General features: G+C 38.5%; 1 long non-coding RNA gene across 3 annotated transcripts in view; it reads left to right on the forward strand.

Moving 5' to 3' along the window:
• The first annotated feature begins 13,451 nt into the window (after positions 1-13,451).
• LOC134162990 (uncharacterized) overlaps positions 13,452-15,390 on the forward strand; it is a 36,885-nt gene continuing 34,946 nt past the window's right edge. For all 3 annotated transcript variants that reach the window (XR_009964517.1, XR_009964516.1, XR_009964515.1), the window contains exons 1-2: positions 13,452-13,588; positions 14,040-14,150. This is a non-coding gene — a long non-coding RNA (uncharacterized LOC134162990). The remainder of the gene's footprint in view (positions 13,589-14,039; positions 14,151-15,390) is intronic.

Raw genomic sequence — 15,390 nt, forward strand, 5'->3', positions numbered from 1 at the left:
GGTTGGTTTGGCTACAGTAGCTGAGACCAAAGAACAATTTTCTGTTTTCTAGGTGGCTAGCAAATAAACATACTTTGCATTGAATAATTAAAAACCTGGAGTATGAATCACTGCCAAAGAGGATTACTTTTTTTTTTTTTTTAACAAGAATTGCACTGTTACAAGAAGCTGCATACAACTCTTTGCAAAATTTGCGAAGTTTGGAGGAAAAAAAAACAGAAATGGAAGCTGGCATCCAGAGTAAGTGACAGCATGTTCACCACTTATGTATTGTAATAAGGTAAAAGATAAAGGATAGATGCCTACATTTAAATTCTCGACTTGTATTAATTTTTAATATTTCATTAGGACAGTTTCTTTGCTGCAGAAATGACATTACACTTAAACAAAGTCATACTAAATACATGAAGGGATTTTTTTTCTAAAGCGCAATTAATTTGGTTATTTCCTTTAAAAATAAAACTATAATTACATTATAATTATAAAAGCCACCTTTATGAATTACAGCATGTGCATGTAGATATACTATTGTATAACAGCTACATAAAGTACAACCTTGTGTAAACTAGGTTATACTTTATGTAGGGGCACCTGCTTAAAAAGCTAAAGAAAAGGTCTTTTAAGAGAATGTATTTTGAAAAGAAAAGCAAATCACCACTGGGTGCCACTGTTCTTCCTTGCCATCTGTCTTGCTATCACTGCGGACTTATTTTAGCAGCAAAGGCATGATCCAGAGCCCATTCAGTCAGTGGCAAAGCTCAAAAAGACTTCAACAGCACGTGATGAGAATGTAAAAGAACATGGCCCTTCAACAAAGATATGCCTGTTGCATAATTATTATAAAATATGGTAGGTTTTTTTGTGCAACAAAATATGTGGAATTTTATTCCACTGCTGTACATGTTGTTTGACAGTAGCGGCTTCTAAGAAAGAAGTTAGCGAGCATTTGGTACACAAAAAAATTAATGCACTGGTCCTGAATTCCTGAGAAAACAATGATAAATCCTCTGCTCAGCTTAACAGAACCACATGCTCTTAGAAAACAGTTCTTCATATGTATAGTGAAGCTGTAGGTTCTCCTTTCACCCAGAGAGATGTACATTTTAGAAGATCCACTAGAAACTGAAATTCTGCTTTCTATTCCTTCTAAGCTGCAGTATTTGCCTTGCATCAGTACTACCTCCCCCATCAAGGAGGATGCACAGTGGCTGCAATTTAGTCATTCTGGCATTATTCTTCACTTGGCTTCATTCTCCAATGGTAATACTGTTGATTTATGAAAGACTCAGAGTACTTAGATAAGCTATTTCCTGGCTTTATGCCTTGCCTTTCTCTGTCTCCACAGAACCCGAGGTCATGAAAGGGAGAGCATTGTCCTAAGTTTTTAAAATCAGGTTAATGCTAAATTCCTTTGGTATTTGAGAGATCTTTTCTGGATCTGTATGTTATGCAATATTATCTAAATGGTTCAGCAAAACTAGAAATGCAATGTTCAGAAGTACCTTAGCAACTAAACAATGTAAGACTAGATTCGTAAAGATTTTTAAATGCCTGAGAATCTTAATATTAAGATTTTTAAATGCTTTAAGGTCAATGGGAGATAGATACATCTGGAACTTACTGGGCGTTGACCTCTCCAGCATTTAGGGATCCTGTGTGTAAAGGAATTATCTATCCCAAGCTAGACACATAAACATCTGCAACACACTGCAAGGAGACTTCACCTGAGAACTGGTTCACAGAAGTAAATAAACTGAGTGGAAAGTTGCTTAAATTTGGCTTTGGGAATCACAGAATGGTTGAGGCTGGAAGGGGCCACCAGAGGTCATTTAGTCCAACCTCACTGTTCAAGCACAATTACCTAGAGCACATTAACCAGTATTTTATCAAGTTGGCACTTGAACACCTCCAGGAAAGGAGACTCCACAAAAAATACTGACGAAAGCTCTCAACTCTCAAAAGCAGATGGGTGCCTCAGCCCACTCAAAAGTATCTGTTTATATAAAGCAAGGTAATATCCATACAGAACTAGTTTTCTTATTGCTGGGCCGTATTTCTGTAACACATAACTGAATTTGATCTAATTTGAATAAAAAGAATAGCCATTGAAAAAGGGATCTTCCATACTCTCTTCTGTGCTGTCTCTCTTGCTTACTAAGTTTTAGAGCAAATGATCTGATGATATTGGATGTTTGGAAGTTCGGAAGTTCTATACATTCCTGCCAGAAATGCAGGAACACTAGAGTTAAAAGGCAAGTGTAATGGATTTCAAAATTTTCAGTGGCATGGTAATCTTGGACATAGCTATTCCATTCCATTCAATTCCAGGTGATTTGATTTGATATGATTCCATTTGATTTTTAAATCTGAGGTACTTTTTGAATCTAGCCTTTAGTATAAAAAATATGGTTTGGGCTTTCATGGTTTAAATTAAAAAAAATTGGTGTATAACTGCTATTGAAATAGCAGTGCCTGGGGACTATATGGCAATTGGAGTCTATGTGTTTAATAAATTTTTACAAAAGGGAATGTACTTTGGCGTTTCTGAAAATACTTTCTATGTACTTGCTCCTATCTTTCCCGGGACAGAGTATTTCCTGAGTGTATGCCAATGGTTTAGATAGTCTCAAATACAATCCAGATATAATTCTTCTGTATTTCATTGTCTCCTTTTTGTTATTCTTCATTTATTCCATCCTGAAATGTATAGGAGCCCGGTTACTCCTTGCACCATAACACTAAATGAAGGCTTAGCTGTATTAACTTCAAGTTAGCCTCATAGGAATTGCAAGAGTCCTCATCTCTTTTCTTGAGCAGAATAATAGAAGCAGTTATGCAAAACTGAGTCACTTAAAATATGGGGAGAAAGCAGCAATTGTAAGTCAAAAAAGAAAGAATTGTTCTAAGTTTATGGAGTGAAGAAACTAATGAAACTATACGTAACAGGGCTCATATAAATAAAGTAAAACATGTTATGTAAATAAGATTAAATATTTTACAGGCTTTTGATTTTATATGACTAAACTATACTAATGAGAATGGGACAAAAACAATGAGTCTTACAAACAGCAGAACAAAACTGCTTATGGAAATTATACTTCTGCACTTAAAATTTCCAAGTGGCACAGGAACAAAGTGGATAATTTCAGAATTTTATCATACTAAATTACCTGTAACCTAATTTCAGATACTCAGATCATGCAGTTAAATATTTTTTTCAAATACAGTTACTGTGCCTGTTTTTTTGTAATAGAATCTTGCTTCGTTAAGGTGGGTAAACTCCCTCTGTTTGTGCAGTTTTTAATTAAAAAAACTCCAAACCTGTGACTGATTTAATCTGAAGGGTTATTTGTTGAGTATTAATATATTCAAGTATACAGGACTTCCAGTTGGATCCAGATAGAACCACTTGTCTTCGCCTTGCAATCATTTGTGTCACTTGAACTGTTCATGTGACAACATTCTAATATAAGAAGAGACAAAAGTCATTGTTGGCCTTGCATATTAATAAATAAGACCACAGTGTGTGCAAACAAAGGCTGCTTCCTGGAACATTGTGTCACAAGATTCCCAGGGTCAATCCTGATGGCTTTATTCTGATGAGCTCTGTTGAAATCAATGAGCTCAATTCTCCTCACATTAATTTTACACCACTGTAGAGACATTACTATTACATAATCCCAAATTCTGATCTCAGCCTTGTTAGTCTAATTCAGATCAGAAATGACCTACTGATCTGAGCATTACATCCAGTGTTACCCTTGGGTTCCCTAAAAAGGCAGAATGGGCCCTGCTTCCACTAGGCATTTTCAGAGGTGTAATTAGGTAGTGAAATCTTTGTGAGTCATTGTACAAGTGGTGAAAGAAGAGCTCTTGAGGATTTTAAGCAAGTGTCCCATTTTTTCCATTGAGCAGGGAATGAATGCAAAATACTATGTGACTGTTTCTGCAGGGATTATAACCTCTGTGCTTCTTCTCTAAACTCAAACTTAAGTAACACTAAAGAAGAGTATTTTGCTTTCTTGCTTGTGAGCTTCTGAGTGCCCTTCTTGCGAGAAGGGCTCACTTATGTTTTGGATTGCTAAGTAATAAAAGATGAAATGCTATCATATAAAAGGCAGACAACAAGAAGCAGGATAATTATCTTAGAAACAACAATCTGTATCCATAATTGACCCTTGTTTAAATATTTCTAACATTTATTTTCTAGATTGCTAATATACACATAAGTGTTATTCCTCAAAAAAAAAATGTTAAAAGTAAGATCTTTGATAGCATGTTGATAACTTCTTTTCATTATTTGGGTCTGAATTTAGTAAAGTGCAGCATTGTCTCATCAGATATTTCCCACGTAAAAGTGATTTGGTGAGAGAAGTAGTTGGAGCTCCAATCTTGATGTACAGCCTGAGGAGGAAAATAAAGGGAATATCTCTTTGGGAGTACATTTTACCAGGAAGAAGAAAGCCTGGAATAACATGTGTCCTAGTCCTGAAATCCTTCTACTGTTTTAACTCATAAAACTCTGCCAAATGTAGAATAGAGGTTGTAACTAAAATACGTCATGCTATTGTAGGCAGCTGGTCCTGTGTACCTGTTAATTAACTGGGCTGCAGTCTGTTCACTCTTAATTAGCATTAAAGTTTATGAAAATGTCCAAATCAAACTAAAAGTGGTTTTTGTTTTGTTTTGCCATTTGTTTGTTTTGTTTTGTTATTTGTTTTTTGTTTTAATAGGCCACTAATAATTCATCTCTAGTGAAGGGAAAGATAATAAAAAGAATGAGGGGAATGATTTCTTACCAAGATCTATATCCTCCTTCAGAATGACTAAATAGCATGGGGTTATATCATCCACTTTGTCTCCAGCCTGTGTCTAATGGATCTAAGCAGACCCAGTTCCAAGAAATTCTTTTGTGTTTGTGAGCCTCAGAAAGTACATCCAAGAAGGTTTTTTTCCTGTTAATTTTTGACCACTGTCAAACACAGAAGATAAACGCTAAGAAAAGTAATGATGGAATCTTCCTTATCTCTGATTTCATCATGAATTTGGACCTGCATCAGACTGTTGAAGTCTTAATCAAGGCCCTGGTACAAGGTAACAGATAGAATGTATGTAATTTATTAAAGGCTGTAATTATGTCCACATACATGTGTGTTATCAGTATGATAACTGTAGCCCATGTTTATCTAGTTCTTCTCTATTGTCTTTTTCAACCCAAGACTATTTTCTTTGAAAAGTTTGAGTTTATTGCTAGTTCATATGAATACAAACACAAAGAGGGAATTCTTTTTCAGTAGTAACCTGAGAACTGCCTGATTTGTGAGCTGTTCAACTGATTTTTCCTTTGAATTATGTTGACTGTTCTCTCTGTGTCAATATAAACAATAGTGAAATTCAAGGTCAGGTCTCCATTAACATCCTTTCTCCTCTTTTGCTGATCTGAATTCATGATGCAACCTGAGTTTATAAGAAAAAAAAAAAGGAACTTTAGCCATAACTAGTTGTCTCCACATTTAAACCAGTCTATCTCTCCCAGACTCCTGCAAATATAGCTCCCTATTACAGATCTTTCCACATGATTATGGAATCCATACAAATACAAAATCGTAATTATTAGTGACAGAGACACGTGTTAGGCAAATCCCATGGGGACCAGCACATCGTCAGTGATACAATAATCTCTTATAACAAATGCAGTCATACAGCTAGTGTAAGTAACTGGAACTTTCTATGTCTCTACCCAGTTAATTGTGTCTGAAGACAGTCTTAAGTTTGGTGTTATATCCAGATGATCAGAGAATCCCAAGATCAGAATTATTAGTGATAGAAAAACCTATTACATAAGTCTCTCAGGAAGCAGCATGGCATTGCTTGCACAGTACTTTCATGATAAATGCAGTTATACAGCTAATTTTAGCATCTGGGACTTTCTTCAAACAAATATGTTACTTCTCAGCCCATTTGTATCTGATGTCACTACAAGAGAATTGTTCTGAAGCGTGACTTCAGCTTTGTTAGTGAGGAAGGAACACGAACACTGGTACAGCAGTGCTGTATTTGGAGCAGCATGCTGGCTTAAAGAGAATAGCAAAGATATAACAAATCAGCTTTTGTTCTTGTTTTTCCAAGCAGGATGTTTGCCTCTGCTAACTAATTACATAACCACTGGCTTTGCTTAATCTTAAATGTCATGCTTTCAGTGGTGTAAATGGTGCATACAGATACGCTTGTGCTTTCAACACACAGTATAGTTTATGTTTCTTTCTATTATCCTGTGGATTTTTGCAGTTGAACAAATAATTTATATCATTTTCCATCTGAAATTTTTCAAAAGGATATGTAGACTGTATCCTCATAGGAAACTAATCATAGGCAACTAATTGCCAGTTTGTATGTAGTGATTCAACATGCAGCAATAGAACCACACATAAGTATGTTGGTGTCATGCCCCATGTATACATTGACCTTTGGCTGTGATCAGTAGAACAGGCAGCATATCTCAGAATTTCTAAACCAGCAAATCATTGTATTATTCCACGCATTTCTGCAGATGGTGAACTATCCTGCCTGTCAAATCAAGAGATTAAAGAAACAAATGCTCTAGAGCAGAATGGCTCTGCTCTCAACAGCCAAAGGTATTCCACGCCCTCTGTAAAATGCCATATCCCCATGGCAACGGTCAGTTTGGCTGGGAATCACACAGGTGATGGGGTCTTGCTTTGCTCAGTACAGAGGGTGAAAACTAGAAAGAGGAAGGCGTGGTACCTGCCTAAACAGCTGTTCTCTTTCTGAAAGGTGCCTGGCTGGAGACAATCAAAAAAAAAGGCTAAAGCTGACCCTCAGGCTCTATTTTAACTAACTTGAGTTTAGACTGAAAATCTGCTGTGACTGTGTTCTGTTAAATGCTTACGGTTGAGATCTGCTCTTCCCTAAAGAACTGACAGCTGTTTAACTTTTAGGCAGCAGTTATCTGACTGTGCCTTAGCCAAAAAGGCAGCTATTACCAGAGCTGTATCTGTTGGTTTGTCTGGTACCAAATGTAGAAGAGACTGGGGGGTTATAAGGAGAAGCAAGGAGACCTCTTGATTGGAGATGTGTGACAACCCTTTGAAGGTGCCCACATCGATCAGACTGTCAGGAAAAGGCAGATCAGTGTGGTAGCACCTGATCACTTACTGTCATCCTTGGCTTTTTTATCACTTCCTGTGCATTGCCAGCTGGTTTGATTGATCCTGTTACCAGTTCCTGCTACACTGACACAACACTGTACAGTTCAGAATTTCTCTGTAAGGAATTAAAGTCTTCACATCGGGCTAGTGCAGGACCTAGATTCTGATACAATCTTCCTTTTTACATGAAAAAAAATCCAGATTAATGGCTTTTTTTTAGTTGAGGCAGAGTATTAGTTCTGTTTTACTTGATAACGGACAGAAGAGTGCAAGCAGAGAAACTGGCAGCCGGTGACAGGACTGAAAATGGTGAACTTAAGGTCTGCTGGCAAGCTAGGATGAGTCAGAGTACAGCAAGAGGGGAGGACCATGTGTTTGGGAGCGTGCACTTGGAGAAACTTATGGAAGGGTTGAGAGGAAAATTAGGTATCAGGTTTTGTGGTTGCTGTGTCTGCACATTTTCACAGTGCTTATCTTTTGCTGTCAGTATTCAGGAACAGTAATTTGAGGTCTACCCTAGACATCAGGGCATGGTGGCTAGGTAGACACAGATTATTTTAAGGCAAAAGGCCGCAGTAAAGACAGAATCATAAAACTACCAATTTATCTTCATAACATCTATAAGAATTAAATATCACTTCATTGCATGCAGTCAGCTGTTGCATACTTCAGTGTCTTGTATGCTACATAATAGCAATTGAGACATGTTAATAGAACTAGAAGGGTAATTTCAGCAAAGAGAATGAGACAGAATGATGACAGGAGACCAGGATATACATACGTGTATCTTATAGCACTGAAAAAAATAACAGTAAGAACTTAAATGTCCATAAATAGTAAGTATCTTAGTTTTTATGTTGGTCTGAAAGATGATCTAGAGCACAACATCCTGTAATGCTTAATAAACAGTGATTTATTTCAGAATAATACTGTTTTTTCACTTGCATTGAGAGACTTCCATCACATACAAGTGTTCTTATGGTATCGCAGATATGCTAACATTTACGTATATTGCCTAAATAGGACTAAAACACTAGCCACAGGCATGTGACTCACAGAGTGGAATCATAGAATCTTGGAATAGTTAGGGTTGGAAAGGACCTTAGGATCATCAAGTTCCAATCCCCCTGCCATGGGCAGGGACACCTCCCACTAAACCATATCACCCAAGGCCTCGTCCAACCTGGTAGGGATGGAGCATTCACAACCTCCCTGGGCAACCTATTCCAGTGCCTCACCACCCTAACAGGAAAGAATTTCCTCCTTATATCCAAACTTCCCCTGTTTAAGATTTAACCCATTACTCCTTGTCCTATCACTACAGTCCCTAATGAAGAGTCCCTCCCCAGCATCCCTATAGGCCCCCTTCAGATACTGGAATGGCTAAAGAAAATAATCTATCGAGTACCTACCTGATCCATACAGACGAGTTTTAGCAAGTAAGTCTATCTTCATTTAGTAGTCATATATATATAAAAAGGCTGGTTATATAAAACATGGTTTATTAATAAAACAGGAACTCTAAATACAGTTTTTCCAGATTAAAAAACTGACTAATCCACTGAGAAATTGATTAAGACAATCTCACCTAACTTTAGCTGCCTGAAAGGTAGGTATTAATGTTCATATTACCTATGTAGGTTCCATCTCTAGTCAGTGGAAAGATCCAGATGGAACCAAAGGTCCAATCATCTTATTCTGCTTTTACTATTAAGGACTTGCTTTTGCTGATTATAAACAGAGACAGAATTTGATTTTTAAACCAGGTAGCAACTGCTCATATGGCGCAAGTGAGAATAATCCTGTGCTCAGATTCAATAACTGGGGTGATAACAGAAGACAGACAAATAATATTAGTTTTAGGTTTTTTCTTAAGAAGACACAGGGTAAGGGAATCTAGTATTTTATGACCTGCAAAAAAAATTGCATACAGTGTTTCAGGCACAGTATGCAGGTTCCTACAGTATGCAGGTTCATACAGTAAGCATATTCACACTGCAGGATTGTTTCTCTAGGTTGGCTAATGCAGAGTAAAACGTAGTGTGTGACAGAGACCATTACCATTGAATCTTCTTATACTAGCAATATTAACACTTTGAGTATTGTCATCTTTTGGTCTGTTGCAAATTTAGGAAGATATGTGTTCAGTGCTCAAGTTGAGAGATGTCCTTTTTTCCATGTGGGTGAACTAATGCACTTCAGGTAGATCTAACATAGAGGTACAGTATGCTTCAGTATACTATACAACTTTGCCACATTCACCATTAAAAATACTTTGCCAAGAATGTTTTTTATAATGAGAACCCTATAGAGATTTCCATTTATATATTATAACAAGATACAGAAGAGACCTCTATGGAAGAACAATTAGCATAGAGGGCTGTGGGAGAGATAAAATAGAAAGTGAACAGGCAGTCAAAACTTCTTATTCGGTATAACGTAAATAACATACATGGTAATAAAAAAAAAAAAAGCGTTTGAAAATAATCATGGTGGAGAAAGAAATACAGATGATCTTGTCTTGGCTGCATTGGTTTCTAGATTCTGACTTTTGGGATTCCTGATGTAGGCATCCATTTGGAGTGGTTAGAAATTTTATTATGTCTCTCAAGGGCGCAAGTAAAAGCTAGAAGCTGCTAAAATTATTTCCACAATGATTCTTCGACTTGTTCATGCTCTAGCCAAAACACAAACAATATTCAGCTATCAGTGGGATTAATGGAAACTGTGCCTTGCATGACAGCTTTTGATTAGATTGCACTTTGTCCTTTTTTACTTTGAAGCATTTGAACCTAAAAAGTCTAGGAAATTAAAAGGAGCTTGCTGAGGAAAGAAGGTGGGGAGGAAGACAAGAGGAAGGAAGGGAAAGAAATAATTTTTTGCTGTTTTAATAAATTAGACATAACACCTAAATTCGTTTGACTAACTCTACATATTTCTATGTCTGGAAATACCTGTTCTATGCAGGGGTTCAACCAGCATTTTTAAAATTCTTTTATTTGTTACACTGCCAACAGCATGGGTAGTTATTAGCGTAACGTAACCCTGGGTAAGATTTGTGAACTCTGTATGGTTTAGCTGAGACTTGTATTTGTCTCAGAAGTCATCAACTCCCTCCCTGTGGTGTAACATGTTCCAGACTTGCCTGGAGCCTTCTCTTTATCTGATATTGAAGACAGTACAGACCACATTTTTGTCTGCCAACAATGAAGAAAATTATCAAAATTGGTTCACAAAATAAAAAGGGACTTGATACCTAAATATTATTCTTTGTCCTTTAATAATTTGGTTCTTCTTCGGTACCTGAGGGTATCTACAGACTTGTATCATTGTGCAGATCAAAGGGGATATAAACATTAAACAGCTTATCACATTAAGATGTAGTAATGTCTCCAAAATTAAAGGAAAAATGCAACTATGAGAAAGAATACTCTGTCTCTCATTTCTGACCAATGTTTCATAGGCTAAGAAATACAATGTTATGTATTTATTTATCTTTTTACAGGTTAATTATTCCTATTATTCTAAATTTAAAAAGTTTTCGAAGAGAGGTGACATTCATCAGCTTGTCTTACTGCACAAAGACTGATTTTAAGCTTAAAGAAATTGTATCCAAAATGGTGTCTGAGCTTTTATGAATTAAAGCTCAGTTGCAGGAAGCCCGTACACTCTTTAAGTCATAATCTTTATTAAATGTTGCTAAAATCCTCTTACAGCAAGGGACACTTAATTTTCTTAGCTTTCAGTAGCCCTGAACCAAGTTCTTTCAAGAGTTGCCACTTAGAGGACCTAAACAAGCTGGAGTTATGGCCAACAATAACCTTACAAAATCAACAACAGATACACAGTCCTGACCTAGGATTGAATAACCCCTTGCAGTGATACAGGCTAGGGACTGCCAGGCTGGGGAGCAGCTCTGATAAAAATGTCCCAGGGGTCAGGATGGAGAGCAAGCAGGGCGTAAGCCAGAAGTGTGCCCTGGCAGGTACAGAGGCCAAATGTGTCCTGGACTGTATGAACAGGAGCATGGCCAGTCAGTTAAAAGGGGAGACTCCTCATCTCTTCAGCCCTCACTAGAGCACACTGAAATACTGTGGTCCATTCTGAGGCCCCAGTATGGGAAAGACAGGGCTGATTCAACGTGGAGAAGGGCTGGTTCAGGTGACACCTAACAGCAGCCTTTGTTGCCTATGAGGGGCTACAGGGGAGATGAAGCTGGGCATTTCTTAGAGGGGCATGGTGGGAGGGTGAGTGACAAGAAAAGCGAAGACTAGCTGTAAGAAAGCGCTTCCACTAGAAGCCCAGGCAACCAGTGGCACTGGCTGCCCAAGGGAATTGTGCAGGCTCCTTCCCTCCTCAGAGGGTTATGTATTCCAGCTGGATGAAGCCCTGAGCAGCCTGATCTGACTATGGCTCTAAGCAGCACATTGGAACAGAAGCCTCTAACGCTTCCTCCCAGCTTGAATTAACCTTTTAGCCTCTTATCCCATGTCACCATGATGATTCTATTTAAGAAATAATAATAAACACATATTACTAACTAAACATTCCTAAATAAACCCTTTTCATACCTTAGGAAAAAAAAAATCTCATAAGCCTTGCTGTAGAAGATCCTGATTACAAGTCACATATTATCTAGTTTCCCTTGTTGATTACTCTTAATATCTCAGTTCACTGACCTTGAGTGATATATGAAAGTAGCTTCGCAGTGGTTTTGCAGGTTAAGAAAACTAAGGTTGTGCTGTTGTTTTCTAACCCCATCTCTCCTCTGATGCAAAGGTTTTATTAACTTCCTGACCTGCTGCTATTAGTCAATATGCATTGAAACAGTTTTGATTGCAAGCCCCGTGTAAAAGGAAAATCACATTCACTGCAGCTTTTCCTGGTTCATCAGTCAAACCTGAACCAAAGAAGCATCTTGCCTTTCCTGGCCTTGCTATGTTCAGTGACAGTGGTCTGCCATTAATCAAGCTGCTGTCAGAACAAACACAAACTTGAAAGAAAACCAGTTTTGTGGCTGACAACAGCCTAGCCATGTGCCTTACTAGGAAGCTGTTAATGGGCTATGGTAAACTTAATAAAATTGTGAATTATTTGAAGGAGGTACTGAGTGGTCATTTAGGCAGACACACCACCAGTGGCAAGGTAAGTTTCCAAGCCTGCAACTCACTAGTAGTTTTCATTTCAATTTTGGTTTTCGTGAAAACATGACGTCTGATTTCTGCACACTGCTCAGGAGAGCGGGAAACTATTGCAACATCTATCTTACAGCAAAATCAATGAGTAAAATCAGCTACGGATCTCAGGGCTTGAGCTGCAACCCCAGAAAGCTACTTGTGAATAATGGACATCTTTTAAAAAGCTGGATGAGCATGTGCAAAGCCTCTCTCAAACCAGGCAATGTGGAGGGCTCTTCCCCCACCTGAGGGCAGAGGTGGGGTGCCTGTGCAAAAGCCACTTCTGGTGATGTCCTGCTTGTTCTGGCCCGGGTGTCCTGCCATGAGACTCATCTCACCCACACCTGAGGTGAGGGATGAGGTGCTGCAAAGGGAGCTGGGGTGGTCTTGTGAATCTTGCAGGCATATTCTGACAGATTTCCCAAAGGCGGCTGAAGTCTGCTGTAGCCCTCACAGAGATGGACATCTTAGTGCCCAGACATGCCTTCCTCCCCACAGCTTATTGCTAACCAACCATGGAGCCACCATGCCTGCCATGGCAGTGAGGACAGCAGCTGAGGCCTGGGGGTATTTTTCTCACCTCAGAATTGCTCCCACTCCCTGGCCCCTCCGTGCTGCAGTTTCCACAAGAGTTATCAGCTGTGAAACATCGTATCTGTTTTATTTTGTTTGTTCACCATTTCATGTAGCCTGTTGTGTTCCTGTCCAAGGTTGTGGCTTGTCAGTAGAGGAGGCCACAGGCTCGGCTTGTCCTTCCTGCCAAGGTCAAAGGCTCTTGATGGAGAAAGGGACTGAGCCCTCCCCCCAGGGGAGCACTGTGGAAGGTGTTGGCGGCAGGGGGTGGGGGGACTACTGTGGGGAAATGACCAAGTGAGGAGTGAGCCCTGAAGCACAGCAAAGCTCGCCAGCCCAGAGGAAGGAGGAGGAAGCAGGTACACAGCCAGGTGCCTGAGGAGAGAGGAGACAGCCATGGGCACCTGGCTGCAGCAGCACTGAATCTGCCACCAGCCAGCCAGCCCCCAAGCTGCTGGGCTTGAACCAGCCACGAGAAAGGACGTGGCCTGGAATGCAAGGTGAGAGAATCTGTTCAGGGTGCTTTACTTCTGTTTCTTCTCTGTTTGACAGCCTTGTGCAGCTGGGAGTTGCTCAGACTACCGGTCAGATGGTGTACTCCTCTGTGAGGCCAGGCCCTGATGCACCCCTCCTCAGTTTTCCTCAACCATGAACAGTCTTCATCCCAAGGTATGAAGCACTACAGGAAAGGTCAATGTCCTCTGACAAACACTACATCCACCATCATCAGACACACAACAGGAGGTGTATCTCCAGCAGGTTATGTGTACAGTGTGTGTTCATTCAAATAAAATAGCCCATATTTAAGAATTAAAATACGTGAAAATCAGGTTTCCATGGGATACACAACAGAATTCATGTGGTGAAAAAAATCAGCTTAAATGTTTATTAGTTTGAATAAACCTTAATTTTTAATGAAGGTATATGTGGGGAAAGAGGGTGGCTGTTACACTAGTTCTTTGTGCAGAGCAGCGTCATTTCTGGTTTGGACTAATGGCAAGTGATTTCAACAGGTTTTAAAAGAAAATAAGTATCCTGAATGTGGTTTCCCCTTCTCTCTTTTTTTTCTTTCCTTTTAAAAATACTTTGCAGAAAGTTAAAATATCAATTATATTTTTAGCCTGTCAGCTCTAATAAGGCAGAGCTAGAAGACCTGGTGTCACAAAGAGGACTTGGAAATATCTGCCTTTAAAGCAGAACCATTGAAACAGAAACATATGCCAGAAACCAGGTATGTTCCAGGACAGCTTAGAAGAAACAGGACCTCAAGTTTTAAAAAAACAGAGAGCTGTGAACAAACCTCATTTATGGCAGCTTGAGTAAAATAAAGAAATTTGTGCCAAATCATTTTTGCCTAAGCTACACGTAGCCATTTAAGGACAGTATTGCAAAAACTAAATATTTGTCTTCTTTGAGACTAGTTATGTGATATTTCCTGCAACACAAAGAATCTAAAGATCCAGTATTAACTGGAAAATGGTTCCACATTAATCCAACATATGCAGCTTTTTTACTCAGAAAAATTCTTTTAAAATGTTAAAGTAATATTTCATAGCTGCAGATGCAACTATTTACTCAAGTTCTAAGGAAGACTAAATGAATCATTAAAAGAAAAAAAAATACAACCAACATGCTTTTCAGCAAGGCTCACAACCTGGGAAAGATCAGCTGCCCACATTTGAGAACAGATTAATTTATCCTTAGCTAATTACCCTGTAAGGTTCAGCTGAGCTGCCAGCACCACTAACAATCAAGACATACCACAATGGATTGTTCTGTCTGTTTGATAAACTCATTCACTGCACATACTGATTTCTGGCTGTGCATGTACAATATAATTTGCCCGGTCAATAGTGTTACTACTCATCTATTCAGATCATTTTCTGCCTTTTTGTTCTGGCTTATTATTTTCAATCTGCTTTTTGCATCATTCTCTCTAGTTTGAGTAGAAGTCTGGCAGTCAAGACCAGTATGTTCTAGTTCTTGCTCTGCTGATTAGTATTTGTATGGCTTTATCATAGTTTTAGCATCTCTGACTTCAATTTGCCCATCTGTAAAGCTGGAATAGTATTTAAAAGCCTCTGGGGATCTTCAAGCATAAAGTAGTTCCCACAGTGAAACTACACACAATGCAAAGGGACATAAAACCTCAAGAAATACACTGTGTCCATTTAATTGTAAGGTGCCATGGCAAGCATACAGTTGAATTATTGTCTAAAATATATACAGATGTAAAAGTCATTGTTCAGCAAGAAAGTCAGTATTTGACTTGTTTTTTCAGTATATAAAGAGATGAACTGAAAATTTCATGGGAAGGGTTTGAAGATCATATAAGTTTCCTTTTTCTTTTAAATAATAATCTACATATAAATATGAAAAATATTGAAGTCTTAATGACTTCAATACTATAACTAGAGTTGATCTTTTTTGACGTAACAATGAATAAATCACACTCTTCTTAAAACTACTGC

This window comes from Pezoporus occidentalis, unplaced genomic scaffold, assembly GCF_034315485.1.
Source record: "Pezoporus occidentalis ecotype Australia unplaced genomic scaffold, CSIRO_AGI_Poc_V1 ctg196, whole genome shotgun sequence".
Lineage (NCBI taxonomy): Eukaryota > Metazoa > Chordata > Aves > Psittaciformes > Psittacidae > Pezoporus > Pezoporus occidentalis.